Source organism: Thalassophryne amazonica, unplaced genomic scaffold (genome assembly GCF_902500255.1).
Source record: "Thalassophryne amazonica unplaced genomic scaffold, fThaAma1.1, whole genome shotgun sequence".
Taxonomy (NCBI): Eukaryota; Metazoa; Chordata; class Actinopteri; order Batrachoidiformes; family Batrachoididae; genus Thalassophryne; species Thalassophryne amazonica.
In genome coordinates this window covers 356,615-373,842 of record NW_022986259.1, presented here as the reverse complement: position 1 = coordinate 373,842, position 17,228 = coordinate 356,615, and the positions used below count along the sequence as shown (strand labels likewise).

The following is a 17,228-nucleotide window of genomic DNA, read 5'->3' as shown; positions in this document are numbered from 1 at the left end:
GAAAGGTACTTGCTTATGTTTTACTTTATACATCAATGGAACAGTCTTAAATTAAATCATGTCATGGAGTTTTAAAATCTTTGATTTAATAAACGGTGGATTGGTATGATCCCGATAACCTGCATCATGAATTATTCTTAATCCTCTTTCTTTTTTTTTCTGTCTCTAAGGTTGAATAATGGTTGTACTGCAGTGTTGTAGTTATTGCCCTATACGTCAGCACCATAAGTCAAGGCGCAATCAGAGTGCAAGACAGAGTATGTAGTGCTTTCTCTTGACTATGTTGGATATGTGCTGTCTAGTTGATCCTGACATCGATGACCACCCCTAACGACTTGTTCTCTCTGACAGGTTCTACATTTACTCCCTGTATGTTTAACTGTATTTGTTCATCCTTTTTATAGTTTTCAGATAACCTGTATGTTTAACTGTATTTGTTCATCCTTTTTATAGTTTTCAGATAACATTTTAGTTTTTTAGACCAACTTAGTGACAGTTTGTTCATATCAAATTGAACCAACTTCAGCTGTATCATCTTTGATCCCAGATCATCTAATAATTGTTACGAATTATCTCCTGAACTAAATGAGTTCGTATCATCTGTAACTTCACTCTCTAAACACATCTGAGACTTTACATAAATCATTGATATACAATATGCATAACTTATAACTTTGGTGCCTACACAGAACCCTGATTAACTCCACAAACTCTATGTGTTTATTAATCGCTTCTATTGCACCTTAACCTATATTGACTATCATTAAGCAGGTTGCGTTGTACAATAACCTGTTATTGCAAAGTTTTTCTGCTGGTTTTGAGAAGACACATGCATATAGTTAGTAAAGATGCTTGTCACCAAATTTGAATAAATGTATCCCTTCCTTCTGGTCTGAATTATAACATGGTTCATATTTTTTTTCATACCACCACACAGTAAACGCCACAATCACAGCAATAATTGTCAAAATCATCATCAGGGTGCGCAGTTTGCAGCCTACTCGGACAGCAAAGCTCTCCATAGCTAAAACAGTATTTTTAATAACCAGTTGCTATGTCCCTCTCAATCTCTCTCTCTCTCTCTTTTTTTTTTTTTCATCCCCAGGGGCAGGGAGAGAGGGAGAGACAACAGTTCTGGTTTTGAAGATGTCTTCTTTCTTTGGTGACAGTTCAAAAAGGTTCAATTTGTCTGGGCTTAGGGGCTGAAGGTGACAGTTCACAGTCTCAGTTCTGCTCAGCAAGGGACTGAGGGAATCTGGAACTCTTTTTATGTTAGTTCCCTTCAGTTGTAGTGCATAAATCTGTACTATCATCAGTATGTGTAAAGCATGTTGCAAGTGGAATTAAAATAATGTGTCATGTACTCTGTCCTGTGCCCTGTTCTTGGTGTTTTCTTTAAACACAGGTGCACAGGGATAGAACAGGATTGTCTCCCGTTCTCAAAGATGCAGTTTCGTCTGCTTCTTTTCTCCTGGTCTGATCATGTCAGTGCTCTTATTTCAAGCCTGTAGTACGTCTGCTTCTAATCCTGGATTACGTGGACAGGATTCTCCTCAGTTGTAGCTGGTTTCTCATCTGCTTCAGGACCTTGGCACCTGCTTCAACCTCTGGTCTTTGTTCACTCCTGGTCACTCTCTGTCTCTGTTGTGATGCGCTTCCAGCTGTTACTGGGCCTATAGGCCATCAGCCGACACTGTTACACGTCGCTCCCCTTGTCTTGCTCGGGATCTTTCAGGTATCTTTGTCTTTTACAGTGGAATAGATGCACCCAAGATGACCTTTCTGCAATTTTCACGGCAGTGGGGGTGGTCAGTAGCATCTGGAATGGACCTTCCCACCTTGGAGATGACCAGTTCTTCCTCTTAATAGTCTTTATCAGCATCCAGTCATTGATCTGGTTCTGTTTCTCAGGGTCCTGCACAGAAATAGGAGCGCCTTAAAAGCCTGTGGTACATAGCCAACTAACAAAGATAGATTGATCACATTTAAGATCGAAGCATTAAATAATGGTAGGGCTTCCTTGAGCAGCCTGGTAGGAATGGGGTCTAATAAACATGTTGATGGTTTGGATGAAGTAACTAATGAAAATAACTCAGACAGAACAATCGGAGAGAAAGAGTCTAACCAAATACCGGCATCACTGAAAGCAGCCAAAGATAACGATACGTCTTTGGGATGGTTATGAGTAATTTTTTCTCTAATAGTTAACATTTTGTTAGCAAAGAAAGTCATGAAGTCATTACTAGTTAAAGTTAATGGAATACTCAGCTCAATAGAGCTCTGACTCTTTGTCAGCCTGGCTACAGTGCTGAAAAGAAACCTGGGGTTGTTCTTATTTTCTTCAATTAGTGATGAGTAGAAAGATGTCCTAGCTTTACGGAGGGCTTTTTTATAGAGCAACAGACTCTTTTTCCAGGCTAAGTGAAGATCTTCTAAATTAGTGAGACGCCATTTCCTCTCCAACTTACGGGTTATCTGCTTTAAGCTACGAGTTTGTGAGTTATACCACGGAGTCAGGCACTTCTGATTTAAAGCTCTCTTTTTTAGAGGAGCTACAGCATCCAAAGTTGTCTTCAATGAGGATGTAAAACTATTGACGAGATACTCTATCTCCCTTACAGAGTTTAGGTAGCTACTCTGCACTGTGTTGGTATATGGCATTAATCATATCCTTAAACCTAGTTACAGTGCTTTCTGAAAGACTTCTAGTGTAATGAAACTTATTCCCCACTGCTGGGTAGTCCATCAGAGTAAATGTAAATGTTATTAAGAAATGATCAGACAGAAGGGAGTTTTCAGGGAATACTGTTAAGTCTTCTATTTCCATACCATAAGTCAGAACAAGATCTAAGATATGATTAAAGTGGTGGGTGGACTCATTTACTTTTTGAGCAAAGCCAATAGAGTCTAATAATAGATTAAATGCAGTGTTGAGGCTGTCATTCTCAGCATCTATGTGGATGTTAAAATCGCCCACTATAATTATCTTATCTGAGCTAAGCACTAAGTCAGACAAAAGGTCTGAAAATTCACAGAGAAACTCACAGTAACGACCAGGTGGACGATAGATAATAACAAATAAAACTGGTTTTTGGGACTTCCAATTTGGATGGACAAGACTAAGAGTCAAGCTTTCAAATGAATTAAAGCTCTGTCTGGGTTTTTGATTAATTAATAAGCTGGAATGGAAGATTGCTGCTAATCCTCCACCCCGGCCCGTGCTACGAGCATTCTGACAGTTAGTGTGACTCGGGGGTGTTGACTCATTTAAACTAACATATTCATCCTGCTGTAACCAGGTTTCTGTAAGGCAGAATAAATCAATATGTTGATCAATTATTATATCATTTACCAACAGGGACTTAGAAGAGAGAGACCTAATGTTTAATAGACCACATTTAACTGTTTTAGTCTGTGGTGCAGTTGAAGGTGCTATATTATTTTTTCTTTTTGAATTTTTATGCTTAAATAGATTTTTGCTGGTTATTGGTAGTCTGGGAGCAGGCACCGTCTCTACGGGGATGGGGTAATGAGGGGATGGCAGGGGGAGAGAAGCTGCAGAGAGGTGTGTAAGACTACAACTCTGCTTCCTGGTCCCAACCCTGGATAGTCACGGTTTGGAGGATTTAAGAAAATTGGCCAGATTTCTAGAAATGAGAGCTGCTCCATCCAAAGTGGGATGGATGCCGTCTCTCCTGACAAGACCAGGTTTTCCCCAGAAGCTTTGCCAATTATCTATGAAGCCCACCTCATTTTTTGGACACCACTCAGACAGCCAGCAATTCAAGGAGAACATGCGGCTAAACATGTCACTCCCAGTCTGATTGGGGAGGGGCCCAGAGAAAACTACAGAGTCCGACATTGTTTTTGCAAAGTTACACACCGATTTAATGTTAATTTTAGTGACCTCCGATTGGCGTAACCGGGTGTCATTACTGCCGACGTGAATTACAATCTTACCAAATTTACGCTTAGCCTTAGCCAGCAGTTTCAAATTTCCTTCAATGTCGCCTGCTCTGGCCCCCGGAAGACAATTGACTATGGTTGCTGGTGTCGCTAACTTCACATTTCGCAAAACAGAGTCGCCAATAACCAGAGTTTGATCCTCGGCGGGTGTGTCGTCGAGTGGGGAAAAACGGTTAGAGATGTGAACGGGTTGACAGTGTACACGGGGCTTCTGTTTAGGGCTACGCTTCCTCCTCACAGTCACCCAGTCAGCCTGCTTTCCCGGCTGCTCGGGATCTGCCAGGGGGTAACTAACGGCGGCTAAGCTACCTTGGTCCGCACCGACTACAGGGGCCTGGCTAGCTGTAGAATTTTCCACGGTGCGGAGCCGAGTCTCCAATTCGCCCAGCCTGGCCTCCAAAGCTACGAATAAGCTACACTTATTACAAGTACCGTTAATCTTACCTATGTGTTGTCGTGTGCGTGTATATGAAAGTATATTGTTTCTGCATGTCTTTAACTCGTAATGATTACAGGTTTGGTTTTCTTTCAGTCATGTTTTAAGCTGTGTCTTGAATAAAGCAAATGTGGGGCTGAACCTGATTGTCTTTGGCAGAGTATTCCATGTGCTACTACCCCTAATACAGAGTACATTTTGAGCAAAGACAGTTTTTCTAAATTTGATCTCGCAATCACACCTAGCGGAGGATCTGGTGTTAATTTCATTGTTACTTTTCCTGTTAATATTGTTCCTCAGAGGGGGTGGGGCCAAATTGTGTATGGACCTGTACACAGCACAACACATTTTAAAGAGCATGAAATTCTCAAAACTTAAAAGCTTATATTTTTCTAGATTGGACGGTGATGAGAAATCTTTTTTGGTCCAATATTTTTATGGCTTTTTTGTACAATTGTTCTACTGGTTTCAGTACAGTTGTTCCTGCAAAGGACCATGTTGTAATGCAATACTCTATATGTGACATGAAGTGTAAGTAAGATTTGGCCGCATCTATTGTAATAAACGGTCTTATCTGTTTAAAATTAGATCGATTGAACTTTACAGTGTGATTTTACCTTTTTGATACGTTTTTTGAATGTAAGATTTGGGTCTAATATCACTCAGAGATATTTGAATTGGTTCACAAGCACAGTTCTTCCCCTTCCAAGAAAACATGGGATCTGGCTAACTTAATTGGTCTTTTGGTGAACATCATACATACAGTTTTTTGGTCTTCAGCAGAAGACAATTTTTATGTAGTCATTTGTGTATTTTACATAGTGCATTTGTGAGGTCTACAGATATTTTGTCACTCTTTCCCTGGGTCAAGTTTACTGCGTCATCTGCATACATTTGCATATTTAGTTCAGAGCACACATCGGGGAGATCATTTCTATACAGAAAGAATAATAGAGGGGCTAATATTGAGCCTTGTGGAAGACCAACATAACTAGGGAGATACGAGGATGTGGCACCATCCACAACAACATGCTGCTTTCTGTTCAAAAGATAGGATTGAAACCATTGAATAGTATCCTCTGAAAAATTAAAATATGAATTGTAAAAATTGAGATATTGCATTAAGGATCCTGCATATTAATACATGGACTGGTTGAGCGCCCTTGTACTTCACTGTGCTGAGGGGACTGGTACTATAGAAGTTATTGTATAGTATTTTTATGAATGGTTTTCTTTGTTTTTTTAGGCAAAGAAGGAGGATGAAAGAATTGGTACTGGTGTTAATGCTGACTCAGATGCTGGGGTGGATGAAGCCCTGGGCGACGATGTGGATGCTGATGCCATGGACCATTGTGTAGTGAATGATGATGCCATGGACGGCAGTGCCATGAGTGATGATGCCACAATTAGTCATGGGTCAGATGAGAAGTGATTCATTTTATACTGAGAACTTATGCCTCCCCCTCTGTAAGGTGTGGGGGAGACATGAAATAAGTGCCCAATTTTCCTTGCACAACTTTTTCCTGGATGCCATGATCATCAACTCGACTGGACTGACGCTATGTTTGTTTTGATCCACCTTTGTGATCCACCCACCATTGTGGGAACAAATCAAAAGCTGTGTTCACCACGGGGACACGTTCGGCACTATTCAGGATTATTTGAGTTTTTTTTTTAACTGATGACGAACAATGCGTAAAAAAAATCTGACCGATGCAACTACATCGGTCCAAACCGGTCTGGATCCGGGACTGATGTTCAATCAATCAATCAACTTTTTTCTTATATAGCGCCAAATCACAACAAACAGTTGCCCCAAGGCGCTCCATATTGCAAGGCAAGGCCATACAAAAACCATGAAAAACCCCAACGGTCAAAACGACCCCCTATGAGCAAGCACTTGGCCACAGTGGGAAGGAAAAACTCCCTTTTAACAGGAAGAAACCTCCAGCAGAACCAGGCTCAGGGAGGTGCAGTCTTCTGCTGAGACTGGTTGGGGCTGAGGGAAAGAACCAGGAAAAAGACATGCCGAGAAGGGGGGCAGAGACTGATCACTAATGATTAAATGCAGAGTGATGCATACGGAGCAAAAAAAGAAAGAAACAGTGCATCATGGGAACCCCCCCACAGTCTACGTCTAAAGCAACATAACCAAGGGATGGTCCAGGGTCACCCGATCCAGCCCTAACTATAAGCCTTAGCGAAAAGGAAAGTTTTAAGCCTAATCTTAAAAGTAGAGAGGGTATCTGTCTCCCTGATCTGAATTAGGAGCTGGTTCCACAGGAGAGGAGCCTGAAAGCTGAAGGCTCTGCCTCCCATTCTACTCTTACAAACCCTAGGAACTACAAGTAAGCCCGCAGTCTGAGAGCGAAGCGCTCTAATGGGGTAATATGGTACTACGAGGTCCCTAAGATTGGATGGGACCTGATTATTCAAAACCTTATAAGTAAGAAGAAGAATTTTAAATTCTATTCTAGAATTAACAGGAAGCCAATGAAGAGAGGCCAACACGGGTGAGATATGCTCTCTCCTGCTAGTCCCCGTCAGTACTCTAGCTGCAGCATTCTGAACCAACTGAAGGCTTTTTAGGGAACTTTTAGGACAACCTGATAATAATGAATTACAATAGTCCAGCCTAGAGGAAATAAATGCATGAATTAGTTTTTCAGCATCACTCTGAGACAAGACCTTCCTGATTTTAGAGATATTGCGTAAATGCAAAAAGGCAGTCCTACATATTTGTTTAATATGCGCTTTGAATGACATATCCTGATCAAAAATAACTCCAAGATTTCTCACAGTATTACTAGAGATCAGGGAAATGCCATCCAGAGTAACGATCTGGTTAGACACCATGCTTCTAAGATTTGTGGGGCCAAGTACAATAACTTCAGTTTTTGCTGAAGTTTTCCCCTTGCTGCTTTAAAGGGTGGGCGGTGGAGACATCTTCAGTTTTTGTTTAACGTTGACCCTTCTAGTTCATTTTATACTGAGAACTTATCCATGGCTTAATGCTATTGTAACTGTAATAATACTGGATGATGTCACCTGGCTTAGTACCTGAGAGATTGGAGTGTATTTTACCTGTTTCTATGACTGTATTATTTTATGTGTTTATTTATTTATGTAAGGTAAATTATTCTACTGATGTTTTATTGCACTGAAGTCAATGATTGAGAAAAGAAATTTCATTTTCTAGTGTATACAATTGCACAGTGAAAATAACAACAATCTTTAAACCTTAGTCATGGGTCACAACATCACGGATGAGAACTGATCCCTGGCTTAATGCTATTGTAATTGTAATAATACTGGAGGGCGGATGAGAACTAATCAAGTTACCGAGAACTTGTCCATGGCTTAATGCATTGCTATTGTAATAATACTTCTAAAGTAATAAACTTGCAATTTACAGACTCATGCAATGTTCACAGTGTTCCTTCGTGTTGGGGGACATTGCAACAACGTTGCAGCAATGTTGTGTCACAACCTCCTGAGAACGTTCTAGGTTGGTTGGTTGGCAACGTTCTTGGCAACATTCCTGGAACATTCTGGAGAGTCTACAAATGAATGTTCCTACAACGTTGTGATGCAACGTTACTGCCACTTTGATGTAACGTTCAGGCAACGTTCAGGCAACGTTCCATTGTTAGCTGGGGGGGGTATTGGGGGGATGGCAGGGGGAGAGAAGCTGCAGAGAGGTGTGTAAGACTACAACTCTGCTTCCTGGTCCCAACCCTGGATAGTCACGGTTTGGAGGATTTAAGAAAATTGGCCAGATTTCTAGAAATGAGAGCTGCTCCATCCAAAGTGGGATGGATGCCATCTCTCCTAACAAGACCAGGTTTTCCCCAGAAGCTTTGCCAATTATCTATGAAGCCCACCTCATTTTTTGGACACCACTCAGACAGCCAGCAATTCAAGGAGAACATGCGGCTAAACATGTCACTCCCGGTCTGATTGGGGAGGGGCCCAGAGAAAACTACAGAGTCCGACATTGTTTTTGCAAAGTTACACACCGATTCAATGTTAATTTTAGTGACCTCCGATTGGCGTAACCGGGTGTCATTACTGCCGACGTGAATTACAATCTTACCAAATTTACGCTTAGCCTTAGCCAGCAGTTTCAAATTTCCTTCAATGTCGCCTGCTCTGGCCCCTGGAAGACAATTGACTATGGTTGCTGGTGTCGTTAACATTTCTCAAAACAGAGTCACCAATAACCAGAGTTTGATCCTCGGCGGGTGTGTCGTAGAGTGGGGAAAAACGGTTAGAAATGTGAACGGGTTGGTGGTGTACACGGGGCTTCTGTTTAGGACTACGCTTCCTCCTCACAGTCACCCAGTCAGCCTGCTTTCCCGGCTGCTCGGGATCTGCTGGAGGGAAACTAACGGCGGCTAAGCTACCTTGGTCCCCACCGACTACAGGGGCCTGGCTAGCTGTAGAATTTTCCACGGTGCGGAGCTGAGTCTCCAATTCGCCCAGCCTGGCCTCCAAAGCTACGAATAAGCTACACTTATTACAAGTACCGTTACTGCTAAAGGACGCCGAGGAATAACTAAACATTTCACACCCAGAGCAGAAAAGTGCGGGAGAGACAGGAGAAGCCGCCATGCTAAACCGGCTAAGAGCTAGTAGCTGCGGTAAGCTAGCGGATTCCTAAAAACACACAAAGTGAATAATGTGTAAATAATTTAGAGGTGATTCAGCAGAGGGAGTGCTTTAGTTAAGACACATGAAGATTACACTGTGAAACAAATCGTTATCTAGTTATCTAGATCAATCTAACTACGCAGATTAAACAACTAACAGATACTGCAAAACACCGCTGTGCTCCGGAACAGGAAGTGATACAACACCGCAGTGAGAGCCAACCACCAGTAGAGGCAACACATACGATACTCATACTAATCTTTTCCTTGATCCCAGAGCTCAACTCATCTGTTATGCCAATGACCAGCTTTTGTTCTCTGGTCCCATTACTGATATGGGCAAGGCTGCTGAGCCATTTTGTAAAGTGATATTGGGGCCATGCACTCACCTACTGGATGGAAGCTTTAACCACACTCAAGCTCCTTATGGGGGCAAGTGTGTAGATTACTTCCAAGCACCGGACCCGACGGGGACTTGCGCTCAGGTGAGCATGTACTGGTTGTGTGGTCATGATGCCTTCATAGCCCTCCCCGCAGGATGGACAGGCAGATGCGCTCCAATAGCCACGGCTCACCCCTTGACCAGTCATCGCTTCAAGCGAGACTTGGCTCCCCATGACCCTATATGGGGAACAGACGTGCCTCAAGACGCCAAGCTGTGGTCTACAGACCAGAAGATCCTACTCTCACTCTTTCCCTGGGTGGGCATGGGCAAGGTGATGCTGCGCGTGGAGACACTAAATTATCGATTTAGTTACTTTGTGAACTCCACAGTTGAGGCTCTAAAAAGCATAAGGGCGGAGCTGACCATTCTGCGGATCATGGAAATGCAGGATAGGATGGTTTTAGATCAATTAACCGCGGCTGCGGGTGGGTTATGCGCCATGGTGGGTGAAAGCTGTTGCACTTTTATTCCTGACAATGATGACGATGGGGGTTCCATTGGCTTAGCTATTCAAAATTTGACGTTGCTAGAACGCACTGTAGTTAAAGACTTTGTCCCAGACAATGGCTGGGCTACGTGGCTCTTTTCAGGATCATGGTACCACATCCTGTTGAGAATGATCACCCCACTTGCGATTTTTCTAGGCGTATTGAGTGTCATGATTTGTTGCGTGATCCCTATTGTACGGTCTTTGGTTCGTCAGATGATTTCTGCTACAGTAGATGGGTGGCTGTTGGACCGTGACTACATTTTCTTGTTGCAATCACATGATACTTCAAATGGCCTCGTTTAGACTGGGCATCTTGTGTACATTATTCTTCCTGAGTGTAAGGGTTTGATGCTTCTGCGCAAATGATCGGGCCACTGAAAGTCCACAGTCGGAGGTGGTGGTTTTGTGATATTGACAATACAGACATTGAAATTTGATAAACAGGGAGGAAGAATGACAGGGTTTTTCTCTTTATTGTCGATATATGTATTATCAAATATTAATGTCTTCACTTTGATGTACTCTCTGTAATCATGTCTTTGATTTCTGTTCTGTTTTTCATATATGCAGGTGTAAAAGCTTATGTATCATTATTCCTTTAAGTAATTACTTAGTGACAAAAGCAATCATATACGCTGAATGGTTCAAGTGCATTAAGACTGTCAAACAGTGAGCAGATGACGTCTGTCCATTCAATGTGCAGGTCATCTATCTACAATGTCAGACTGGCTGGCTGGGGTCATGATTAACTAATCGCAGATATGTACTTTTGATTAATAGTTCATCCTTGGACAGGAACAGTACAAACTGACATCAGCTCATATCAGAGTGAGACCAGACTTTCTGTCTTTTCATTGTTTTGTGATATCGTCATTCCTATATGCTGTATGTAACGATAGTCAATAAAAAGGAGAGGCAAGGGGCGGGACCTTCAGGACGGACGACAGTTCTTTCTGAAGGAGCTTCTCGTTCGTCCTCTCCTGCAGGATAAAGAAATTCAGTCTCTCCTGGGTGATCATTTCTGTGTGTATGTAAACTTTTCAGGTCTAACTCTGAAAAACTCTAACAGTAGTTTAGTAAAATGTTGACATGTTAAATTATTCAAGTTATCAAAAGATGGGTTTACACTTGTTTTATTTTCAGTGTCAGACAGTTGAAGGTTCTTAATGTACAGGCTGGTTTTGCAGTTTAATCTGGTCCTTTAAAACAACAAAATAAATCTCTGCACTCAAAAAAAGTGTGTTTAAAATGGACTATTTGAGTACTGATGATACTGAATGGAATGAATGCCTGCAAAAAAAATGAACAGGCAAATTCAAATCTGAAGTCTTTCTGATTCTCAGAGATCCACAAACCGCTCACAAAACTGAACAGTGACCATGTCTTTCAGTCAGTGGGCACGCTGTGTGGAACCACAACGCTGAACAGGTCATCACAAAGGAAGTCCACTGTTTTCCCAGTCAGGAATGTCCACACCATAAAAACAGAGAACATATTTAACTGCACGCAGTAACAGCAGGCACATGTTAAAATTCTGTGTGCTCTTAGTCAATACCTCAAATGTGAACCAAATGATTAATTCAAATCACATTCGATGTACCTCTGTGTTCTCTGGTGATGTGTGCGACTCCCACAGTTGGTTTGGGGTCATGTGGCTCTCTGTTTGTAGCGGATGGTTGTCCCAACCACTGTGAAACATGTGCAGGTCGTCTTGCAAGTGTGGGAGGAACACAAAGTGGCAGCAGAAAATGTGTGTATCATTGGCAATGCTGAGGTCGCCCTCTTCTTCAAGGTCGTGGAGGACATCATAGTAGATGCACGTTACAGCTGCCCACAGGTCTCTCCACAGCCGCTCAATCCTAGAAAAGTTTCATTAAGTTTTTTTTTAATCAACATAAGTGCACAACAAATTTTAAATATCCAACTTATTTTAATAGTTAAAACCTCTGATGCCTCTGATTTTCTTCATTTTGTATTGATACATAACACACTGTGTTTACAGTGAGGTCTTACAGACTGCATGTCATTAAAGCCTATGCAAATGTGATAAATAATAGTCCAGAATATTACTCTTTCTGAGTTGTATGTTAACATACTACTTCGATAATGTTCCTACATTATCATTTGAAAAACTAGAGACTCAAACTACTGTTAAAAAAAACACTTTCTGTAAAAAAAATGTAATCATTTGGAATAACTGTCCCAAAAATATTAACTACAGTCTGCTTTAAAAGACCTTATAAAAATAATATAACTTCTCTTTACAGCATGGACAATTAAGTTTACTGATTTGGTATATTATTACTTTTGGATTGTTTTATTATTATTTAGCTTGTTGTGAAGAGAAATTTCAATATATATATATATATATATATATATATATATATATTAAAATGGAATAGTAAAAGGGGTAGGTGTGTATAAGCTTTTCCTTCTGCCTGCACCCATTCAGCCACATGTGCTAACTGGGAAGAAGGGAAAAAAAAAAAAAAAAAACACTTTTTGTGACAAGGAGTTTTGTGTGCCAAAATAAACTCAAATTTTTTGCAAAATGAAATGTGATTGTAAATTTGCTAAAAAGCAAAAGTACTTGTGGCAGAAGACCTGTCCTAATTCTTCACACTGACATGACCTACATATCAGAGAATAAATCATTAAAAGTGACAACCAACATTTTTTGTTTTTGTGTCTTCCCTCACTTCCATGTCCATGACAAGCAGATAGGCTCCATTCTTTCTTCTGTGCATCCAGGAATAAGTGACAAAACTTGCCAGGCACTGGATAGGTCAGCTAAAAAAAAAAAGGGGGGGTGTCACTGGGTAGAGCTGGCCAGCCTCAGCCTACAGTCATCAGATAAACTCTTCAGCAACTCTAAACCATCTGCTTGTTGTCACTGTCTTTTTGTTTGTTTTAATCATAGAGCGCTTCGCTCTCAGACTGCAGGCTTACTTGTAGTTCCTAGGGTTTGTAAGAGTAGAATGGGAGGCAGAGCCTTCAGCTTTCAGGCTCCTCTCCTGTGGAACCAGCTCCCAATTCAGATCAGGGAGACAGACACCCTCTCTACTTTTAAGATTAGGCTTAAAACTTTCCTTTTTGCTAAAGCTTATAGTTAGGGCTGGATCAGGTGACCCTGAACCATCCCTTAGTTATGCTGCTATAGACTTAGACTGCTGGGTGGTTCCCATGATGCACTGTTTCTTTCTCTTTTTGCTCTGTATGCACCACTCTGCATTTAATCATTAGTGATCGATCTCTGCTCCCCTCCACAGCATGTCTTTTTCCTGGTTCTCTCCCTCAGCCCCAACCAGTCCCAGCAGAAGACTGCCCCTCCCTGAGCCTGGTTCTGCTGGAGGTTTCTTCCTGTTAAAAGGGAGTTTTTCCTTCCCACTGTAGCCAAGTGCTTGCTCACAGGGGGTCGTTTTGACCGTTGGGGTTTTTCTGTAATTATTGTATGGCTTTTGCCTTACAATATAAAGCGCCTTGGGGCGACTGTTTGTTGTGATTTGGCGCTATATAAATAAAATTGATTTGGCTTGATTTGATTTTACTGCGTTATGTTAGTTATCTTCTACTACTTTTGTTTTGCTGACCTACTTCCACGGTGGTTAAATTTGCATTTAAGACTGGCTCACAAATGAACGGCTCACAACTGCCAATCACTTCTCATCGTTCACTTTAGAGCTGTTCAAATGAGTTGACTGGTTCACGAACGTCACATCTCTTGTACAAACCACCGGGGAAGTAGGTCAACAAAACAAAGCCTCTGTTTATGAGTAGAAGAAGATAATATGATGATAGTAGAAGATAATGCAGTAAAAAAAAAAAAAAACAAGCACACAGGACTGTTTAGAGTTGCTGAATGGTTGATGACTGTGGGCAGTCAGACTAGCTATACCAGACCCGGGCAAACTGTGGCCCTTTGCATGTCTCTGTCCGGCCCTCATGAGGTCTGTGATTATTATTACATATATTAAAAATGTTAAGTCATTAGAGAGGTTTATTTAGGTATAATTAAATATTTACACAGGGTTGGGTAGGATTACTTTGAAGGAATACCTGTATGTATGTACATACATTTGGATTACTTGTAATCTGATTACTTTTGGATTACATTTCAAAGTAATCCTACCCAACCATGCATATTATTACAATAATAAAAATTACCTATAAAAGCTATTAAATGGGTAATTTTTTGTAAAATTTGTAATGGGAGACAGCCGTTATCGATGGTGTGGCCCTCGGACATAATTCAGGTTCCCTATGTGGCCCATTGTAAAAATTAATTGCCCACCCCTGAGTATTTGAACTAAGCTAAACAGCGGTGGGCAAGCTTTGGCCACATTACTGTTTCTGGATGCACAGCAGAAAGAATCGTGTCTATCTGCTTATCATGGAGTCAGCGGTGAGGGAAGACACCAAAACAAAAAAAAGTTGGTGTATTGCTTTAAGAGGGAGAGGAATTCAGATTTTAAGTATTCCAAGTAAAGTTTTGTTGATGTTTGTTTTTTCTCCTGAAGGGGATCTTTCAAATATAATAATTTAATAAATGTTACTTTTCACCACTGCTAGAACTGTTAGTTACAAAGTCCTGGTTTAATCATCATTCACCTGAGACGACAGCCAAACTTCTCAACAGATTCATGGAAGAATGCCAGCGGTTGTAGGAGGCTGCTCCAAGATTCATGATCTGCAACACAAACGCAATTACACCTACGAGGCACTGACGTATTTAGTAATAAACCAAAATATGTGCACTTTGTCCAAACAACTGTGCTAACCTTATGGGAAAATGTTGTAGCTGAAAGAAAAAAAAGTCATCTATCAACAGCACAGGACGTACTGTACACAAGAAAAGAGTGTTAAAGCACCTTGACACTTGCACGAGTTCGATCCCCGTCAGAAGTCGTCGTGAACTGTGCGAAGTTATGTGCCAGTCCACAAAGAACATTTTGAAATGTTCAATATTTCTGGCACACATGAATTTCGTGCCACTTGCATGACCTAGTTGTTGCACAGCCTATTTGAAAACAATACGTCACTGCGTGCAGAGCATCTGAACCTTATATTAGATTATGAAGAGATACTACAGCTATAATAAACATAAATTTACAGATACATTATCTTACTCATGAGAAGGAATGGCAACGCAACCATTTTGCCAGTCATTACTATATATATATATATATATATATATATATATATATATATATATATAAAATTACCTTTGAGACAAGATTTCAAATGTGTTCTCCACTGCATGACATGCATGAGACAACCTGCAGCTGCAGATGATTTCTCTGTGATTCTGGGGGGGATAAGAGATGGTTTTATCAGACAAGTGCTGACATTTACCGATCGATCTACGTTCCGATCCTCACCTATGGTCATGAGATTTGGCTCATGACCGAAAGAATGAGATCGCGAGTACAAGCAGCCGAGATGAGTTTTCTCCGCAGGGTGGCTGGGCGCTCCCTTAGAGATAGGGTGAGGAGCTCGGTCACTCGGGAGGAGCTCGGAGTCGAGCCGCTGCTCCTCCACGTTGAAAGGAGTCAGTTGAGGTGGCTTGGGCATCTTTTCCGGATGCCCCTGGACGCCTCGCTGGAGAGGTGTTCCGGGCACGTCCCATTGGGAGGAGGCCCTGGGGAAGACCCAGGACACGCTGGAGGGACTACGTCTCTCGGCTGGCTTGGGAACGCCTTGGGGTTCCCCCGGAGGATCGGGAGGTCTAGGCGGCTTTGCTTGAGCTGCTGCCCCTGCGACCCGACTCTGGATAAAGCGGAAGAAAATGGATGGATGGATCAATCAATCAATCAACTTTTTTCTTGTATAGCGCCAAATCACAACAAACAGTTGCCCCAAGGCGCTCAAAGGGGGTGGATGGATGGATGGAAATGCTGACAGCAACTGCGTCATTGGCTATGAAATGATATGGCGCAGGCTTGGCATCAAGCGGGACGCACTGGCACCAGGAACTGTGCAGCATTGCGAGGATCAAATTATTGCAAGTGTCAAGGTGGCGCACACACACTTGCTAGAGAAGGTTTGTGCCATTTTAAGGGGTTAGCAGTACAAAATGTGCCATGGTGCATTCTGATACCAACAAACTGAAAAACACTTTAAATTGTACATTGTTTTCAAAAAGATTGATCAATTTGTGGTTTGTATCGATGTGCATCAAAGACAGGGGTCCTGGAACTGAGTACGTTCATCGAGCAATACATCCTACACAGACCACTGGGTTTATGACACCGGTGGTGTCAACACAGTGCATGGAGGCTCTGATACGAACCCTCGAGCTTGCAGGAGTGCCTTCATCATTCGATATCCAGAGTTAGGCTGCCTGGATTTACACACTGATCCAACTCCTCATCTGTCACAGGGTTGTAGAGTGCCCGTACTGAGAGATCAGACTCAGCCATGCGTCAGTATACTGTACGTCTGGACATCCCCAACAGTTTAGCTCTACATGGAACAGACAAATTAAGTTCCAGAAGCTTGCAAAGGTAGTCTGGGGATATGACCATCTGTTGTCGCCCAGATGTTCCTTGCTCAAAGTGCACAACTGCAGTATGTTGCCCTCTTGTGTCTTTTTCCCAAATGATGAGACTGTGTAGCTCTGTCAGTGCATCCAAAATGGCTGGGGAAACCATTACTTGACTGGATACAGCATTTAAAAATACAAGTTCTTGTGTGCAAGTAAATTCTAAGAAGTCCAGGTCCAGGGGCAGGCATCCGAGAATGTGTTCCAAGCGAGAGCGAAGTCTTTCTAAAAGATGAATGAGCAGTTGTTTCTAGGAGAGAAGAACAAAATACAAAATTACCAATAGAAAAGCAAGACTTGGTATTTGGAAAGTACTAACTAGTACTATTTGCTTCATCTGATACTTGAACAGTTCAAAATCTGACGCTTGCATTAAAATCCATTACATGCCACAGTGTGAAAGAGATTGTTATGAAAGCAGAGGCCCTGCTGCACCATCTGATCCTCCCTCGCTCAGCTGCTGAGGACAGATAAAGTCTCCTGGACATACAGTGGCTTCCAAAAGTATTCAGCCCCTTTGGTATTTCAGGCATTTAATTTGTTTATGGCATTTCAAATACAAAAAGTATGTCAGGCTTCTCAATATAAAAAATTCTAGAATTATTTTCCTTAGACTCAAACTGAAAGTAAATCTCTACAATTTGGTATACATTAATTAAAAATATAAAAGCCAAGATGATGGGTTGGATAAGTAATCA

General features: G+C 41.7%; 1 long non-coding RNA gene across 3 annotated transcripts; it reads right to left on the bottom strand.

The window, feature by feature from the left end:
* Positions 1–1,392: 1,392 nt before the first annotated feature.
* On the bottom strand, positions 1,393–16,775 carry LOC117505878. Of its 3 annotated transcripts, none has more exons than XR_004559291.1 (4): positions 16,279–16,775; positions 14,598–14,676; positions 10,919–11,848; positions 1,393–1,915 (listed from the first exon to the last, which is right to left on the bottom strand). It is a non-coding gene; the product is annotated as an uncharacterized LOC117505878 (long non-coding RNA). The 3 variants fall into 3 exon arrangements; XR_004559292.1 differs by having other exon boundaries at positions 11,590–11,848; XR_004559293.1 differs by lacking the exon at positions 16,279–16,775 and adding an exon at positions 14,768–14,813.
* Positions 16,776–17,228: the final 453 nt, after the last annotated feature.